Here is a 5,510-nt window from a genome sequence, read left to right as displayed (position 1 = left end):
AGTGCTGGGATTACAGGCTTGAGCCACCGCGCCCGGCCATAAGTAAATCTTTATGACCTCAGATTTGGCAATGGATTTTTAGATTTGACACCAGAAACATGAGCAATAAAAAAAATAAAGGCCAGGCATGGTGGCTCACGCCTGTAATTCCAACACTTTGGGAGGCTGAGGTAGGAGGATTGCTTGAGCCAGGAGTCTCAGAACAGCCTTAGCAACATGATGAGACCCCATCACTACAAAAAATATAAAAATTAGCCAAGTGTGATGGTATGTGCCTGTAGTCCCAGCTACTGGGGAGGCTGAGGTGGGAGAATCGCTTGACACTGAGAGGTTGAGGCTACTGAGAGCTGTGATTGCACCACTGCACTCCAGCCTGGATGGCAGAGCAAGGCTCTGTCATAAAATAAATAAATAAAGCCAGGTGCAGTGGCTAATGCCTGTAATCCCAGCACTTTGGGAGGCTAAGGCAGGCAAACTGCTTGAGGCTGAGAGTTTGAGAAGAGCCTGGGCAACAAAGCGAGACCCCATCTATACAAAAAATAAAAAATTAGCTGGGCATGGTGTGTGTGCCTATAGTCCCAGCTACTTGAGAGGCTGAGGCTGGAGTTTAAGGCTTGCGCGCAAGAGTTTGAGGTTGCTGTGAGATAAAATCATGCCATTGCACCTCAGCTTGGGCAACAGAGTGAGACTCTATCTCAAAAAACAAAATAAATAAATAGACTTCATCAAAACTAAAAACTTTTGGATTTCAAAGAACACCATCAAGAAGATGAAATGATAGGAGAAAATATTTGCAAATCATATATCTGATAAGAAACTTATATCGTTAATATATAAGAACTCATACAACACAATAATTTTTTTTAAAGTCCAATTAAAAATGAACCATGGGTCTGAATATGTATTTTTCCAAGTAAGATATACAAATGGCTAATAAGAACATAAAAAGATGCTCAAGGCCGGGCTCAGTGGCTCACACCTGTAATATCAGCACTTTGGGAGGCCAAGGCACACAGATCACCTGAGGTCAGGAGTTCAAGATCAGCCTGGTCAACATGGTGAAACCTTGTCACTACTAAAAATACAAAAAAAAAAAAAAAAAAGAAGTAGCCAGGCATGGTGGCAGGTGCCTGTAATCCCAGCTACTTGGCAGGCAGAGGCAGGAGAATTGCTTGAACCTGGGAGGTGGAGGCTGCAGTGAGCTAAGACCACCATCACACTCCATCCTGAGCAACAAGAGGAAAACTCCATCACAATAAAAAAAAAAAAAGATGCTCAGCATCATTAGTCATCAGGGAAACACAAATCAAAACTATGAGATACCACTTTACACCTACTATGACAGAATCGAAGAAGTCAGATAGTAATAAATGTTGGTGAGGATACAGAGAAATCAGAACCCTCATGTACTGCTAGTCGGAATGCAAAATGATGCAACCACTTTGGAAAAGAATCTAGAAGTTCCTCTAACACTTAAACATAGAATTATCATATGACATATAAATTTGACTCTAAAGTATCTATCCAAGAGCAATGAAAACAAATGTCCGTACAAAAAAACTTATACATAGATATTTGTAGTAGCATTATTCATAAATGCCAAAATTTGGAAATGACCCAAATGTCCATCAGCTGATGAATATATAAACAAAAGGCAGTATCTATACAGTGGAATATTACTTGGCCATAAAAAAGAAAAGAACAAAATACTGATATATGTTACAACATAAATGAAGAGCATATAGGTTTTAAAATCAGATATACCTGGCTTTTAAAATCATGCTAAGAAGCCAGACACAAAAGGCCACCTATTATACGATTCTGCTTATATAAAATATCCAGAATAGGCAAATTCATAGAGACCAAAAGTCATAGTAGTTGCTTAGGTCTGGGGGTAGGGGAGAAGGAAGAGGGAAGGAAAGTTATAGCTAAAGGATGTGAGGTTTCTTTTTGAGTTGATAAAAATATTCCAAACTTGACTGTGGTAATGATTGCATGTATTTGTGAATATACAAAAAAGGAACTGAATTGTGTTAAATGGGTGAATTGTACAGTATTTGAATTATATTTCAAGGAAGCTGTTTTTTTTTAAAGAGAAAAAATGGTGATGAATAAATATATGGGGCTTCATTTTGTTATTCCTTATACTTTTGCTTGTGCTTCAAATTCCACAAAAAAAATAAAGTTTCACTTTTTTTTTTTTTTTAAAGTAGAACACTCCTGTATTTTGGCCACATTTACTGCTATTTAAGAACAATAGGCCAGGCACAGTGGCACACACACCTGTAATCCCAGCACTATGCGAGGCCAAGGCAGTTGGATCACATGAGCTGAGGAGTTCAAGACCAGCCTGGGCAACATAGTGAGACTTCGTCTCTACAACAAGTAAAGATATTAGCCCAGCATGGCAGAAAAAATAAAAATGATTAAAACTTTTTTAATATGAAAAAAAGAACAATAGCAAATTAAATTCAGAAAGTTAGCAAAATAAATTCTACCCTTTCTCCTAGAAGACAACCCAAGCCATCAAGAAAATGAAAAATTAGCCATAAATTGAGACACAAATAAAATGCCAACTTGTATTCCAATCTAAGAAAGACATAGGCCTTGACATTGAGATATTAAGATAAGCAGTTAGGTCTGGTACTGATAGGTTAGGAGGAAGGATAGTAAGGAACAATACTAATAAAATATTTTTCAGTCATGAAACCTGGCTTTCAGGTTACAAAAATAAACAAAAAGTGTTCTAAAGAACAAAAAATAAAATATATATACATTGATTTTTTTAATTCAGTTAACTGTCTTAAATAAAAATAAGAAACCAAGGTTTGCATTTTATCCCCTTTTCATTCAATGTTGATTTCCAGTTTCTCACTGATTTTTCTTTAAGTACTTGGAAAATAAAAACCCAAAATCAGGTTTTTAATGACTTCGCCTTAAAGGAAAATATCTACTAATCATTTACTAAAGCCCAATCAATATTCTAAATGCTTTGCAAGCATACTATCTTAATCTTCATAACAAAACAACAAAGTAAATTGTAGATACTATTATTCAAGTATCCTTGAATACAGAGAGGTTAAGCAACCTGCCCCAGTGGTCTCACTAGTTAAATGATGTGCGGTACCTAGACTGTCTACTCCAGAACCCTAAACAAATAGCCTATGCACACCCTCCTCCATGTAGACGATAAAGCAATAGCTCTATTCACACTAATTCTAATCACTACAAGTTCAAACTGTAGTGAATACATTTGATTAAATACATTTAATACATTTGATTAAATTGTTAAAAGATGATTAGAAAACAATAATTTGAAGGTTTTAACAGGTGCCTTCCTATAAATAGGCACAACAGATTAGTTTCTAATACCTTATTAGAATAATAAATGGGAGATAATCTCCTTACCCCCTAAACCCTAGAAATTCTCTTCTATACTTCTCATTTGACACTTTCTTGAATACTTATGTATATGCATGTTATTTTCCAAAACGAGTTTACTCAGATTTAGGTTTCATTTAAGAGGTGGCTATTTTAACAAATAAAGGTTTTTTAAATTATTCTTTAAAAACTTCTTGGTTTCCTAAAGTTTCTTTTTTTAATTCTTCAGTTTTTTTCAAGAAAAAAATCTCAGCAATTATTTTCTTTAGAAAATGCTAAGTTAGAAAATCTTTCTCTCGCTATATGCTGGCCAACTTAAGACTCATAGCTTATCCTGCAGCATCTTTCAAGTTGTTTATCAATGAGTATGTGTAAGATGTGTATACCTATAAGATACAGCTTCATTTTTAAAATAAAAGTGAGATACCAAAATATATATATATATACAATTTTCCAGGAAATTGAAGTCAAATGCAGGATTTGACTGGCAAGAGTTGCTGATAAAATCAGTACAGTTCATCTAAACTGCTGTGGTCTCCAAGTAAAAAGAGGAGAAACAATAATCCTATTACGAAAAGGATGAGGGAGTATTAGTACATTCATCCTACTTCAGTCATAGGCAGGGAACTGCTTTGACCATTTCCTCACAAACCTGTTGAAGTGTCTCAGGAGGATGCTGATGCTCCACGTGACATTCCTCAATGGAATCCTTAAAAATTCTCATCCTCCTTTTCTCAAAGATGTTCACAGAATCTCACACACTTTGTGCTCCTAGTGTTTGTTTATTTGAATGCAAACATCTTCCTAAGAAATCAATCACCTTATAGCCCCCAAACCATTATATTGCATCGGAGGATCTGGTCACAAAACATGGAAATGGCATTCATGTGCCCGAAGTTTAACACCAGACAAACGATCTTACCTGATGCCACGTCAGATGAGCTCTGCCCCACCTTTCTGTGAACCTTAGTTCCGCAAATTTCCCTTTATGAACGCCTGACAAGGTCCCAGTGACGGAGCAGAGGGAGCAAGAACAGAGGGTGCAGGGAAGGCAACCTTTAGCTTTACTATTCCCTCTCGTTCTCGCGTTCGAACTTGTTCCACGTCCCGGGCAAAGAGAAAGCTCCACCAGGCAGCACCACTAGCTCTACAGAGTTGGAGTAATTCCCCCAAAAAGCTCCCCTGCGCCCCCCGTCACCCCCAGAGAGCAGCAGAGGAAACGGCATCTATCCCTTGGAAGACTCTAGGCAGACAAGAACAACTGCAAGTCCTTCTGCTCACACAGAGGAGGAAAGGATGGAGGAGGCGGTGAGTGGGATGCAGCAGAAACCCGACGGCCGCAGCGGAAGGGACACCTCCCCTCTCCAGCCTAACTCTGAGCCATCTTCGCCCGGTTGTCATAGCACTTACAACGGATGCCACTGCGCAGGTCACGCCGCGCCGCGCCGTCTTCTGGGGGTTGGAGTCCAGAGCGGCTGAGGCGCGAAGGCGGAGACCGACTTCTGAGCGAGCAGCGGTTGGAATGAGATTTCTGCTGGGGCAGGGCTCGAGTGAACCACGAACTAGTCCTCATTAGCAGAGAAGGGTAATTATTGCAATCCTCTGCCCTGTCCTGGCAGCAGTTCTTCAAGGAACGCCCGCCTCCCGGCTGGGCTTCGAGCTCATGCCACGCCCCTCCGGCCGCGAGCCCGCCCCCTCCCCTCAGCGCGTGTGGGTGGGGCTTAGTGGGACGGGGCGTCGCGGGCTTGTCCACGGTGCTCTAAGATCCCGCGCTTCTGAGAGTCGCTATCGCCCCGAGTCGTCTGGTTTTTTCCTGCTGGGACGTGCGTGAGGGCCCGGTCCGTGGACCGTGCGGCCCTGGCGAGGGTAGGTGGTGTAGCGAGCGCCAGCTTGTGCGCCCTGGTAGCGGGCGTAGTGCTGGTCCAGTACATTACTCACATTGAAGACTGGACGCGCAAGACAAAGATCATCGAGATGATGGAGATTTTGAACAGTTTCCAGTTTTTCCTTTTACTATTTGAAACAGCGCTGCTTTGAAGTTACTCGTACCTGCGTCCTGATACACACGTGTTAAATATATTTTTCGTATATACCTTAGAGTGTATTTCCTGGTATATGGGGTTGGATCT

At 40.5% G+C, this 5,510-nt stretch overlaps 1 protein-coding gene across 6 annotated transcripts in view; it reads right to left on the bottom strand.

Annotated features, from left to right (window-relative positions):
* Positions 1-5,100, bottom strand: part of BBS9 (Bardet-Biedl syndrome 9) — a 466,532-nt gene extending 461,432 nt beyond the window's left edge. For 3 of the 6 annotated variants that reach the window (XM_037737962.1, XM_017527153.2, XM_017527151.2), the window contains exon 1: positions 4,304-5,053. The gene's annotated coding sequence lies outside the window, so the exon portion shown is untranslated. Of the gene's footprint in view, positions 1-4,303 lie in introns of all 6 variants that reach the window. The other 3 variants (XM_017527149.2, XM_017527152.2, XM_017527150.2) reach the window with 2 other exon arrangements.
* Positions 5,101-5,510: the final 410 nt, after the last annotated feature.

Source organism: Cebus imitator, unplaced genomic scaffold (genome assembly GCF_001604975.1).
Source record: "Cebus imitator isolate Cc_AM_T3 unplaced genomic scaffold, Cebus_imitator-1.0 Scaffold45, whole genome shotgun sequence".
Classification (NCBI taxonomy): domain Eukaryota; kingdom Metazoa; phylum Chordata; class Mammalia; order Primates; family Cebidae; genus Cebus; species Cebus imitator.
The sequence above is the reverse complement of the archived record's forward strand: the minus strand, read 5'-3'. Positions and strand labels throughout refer to the sequence as shown.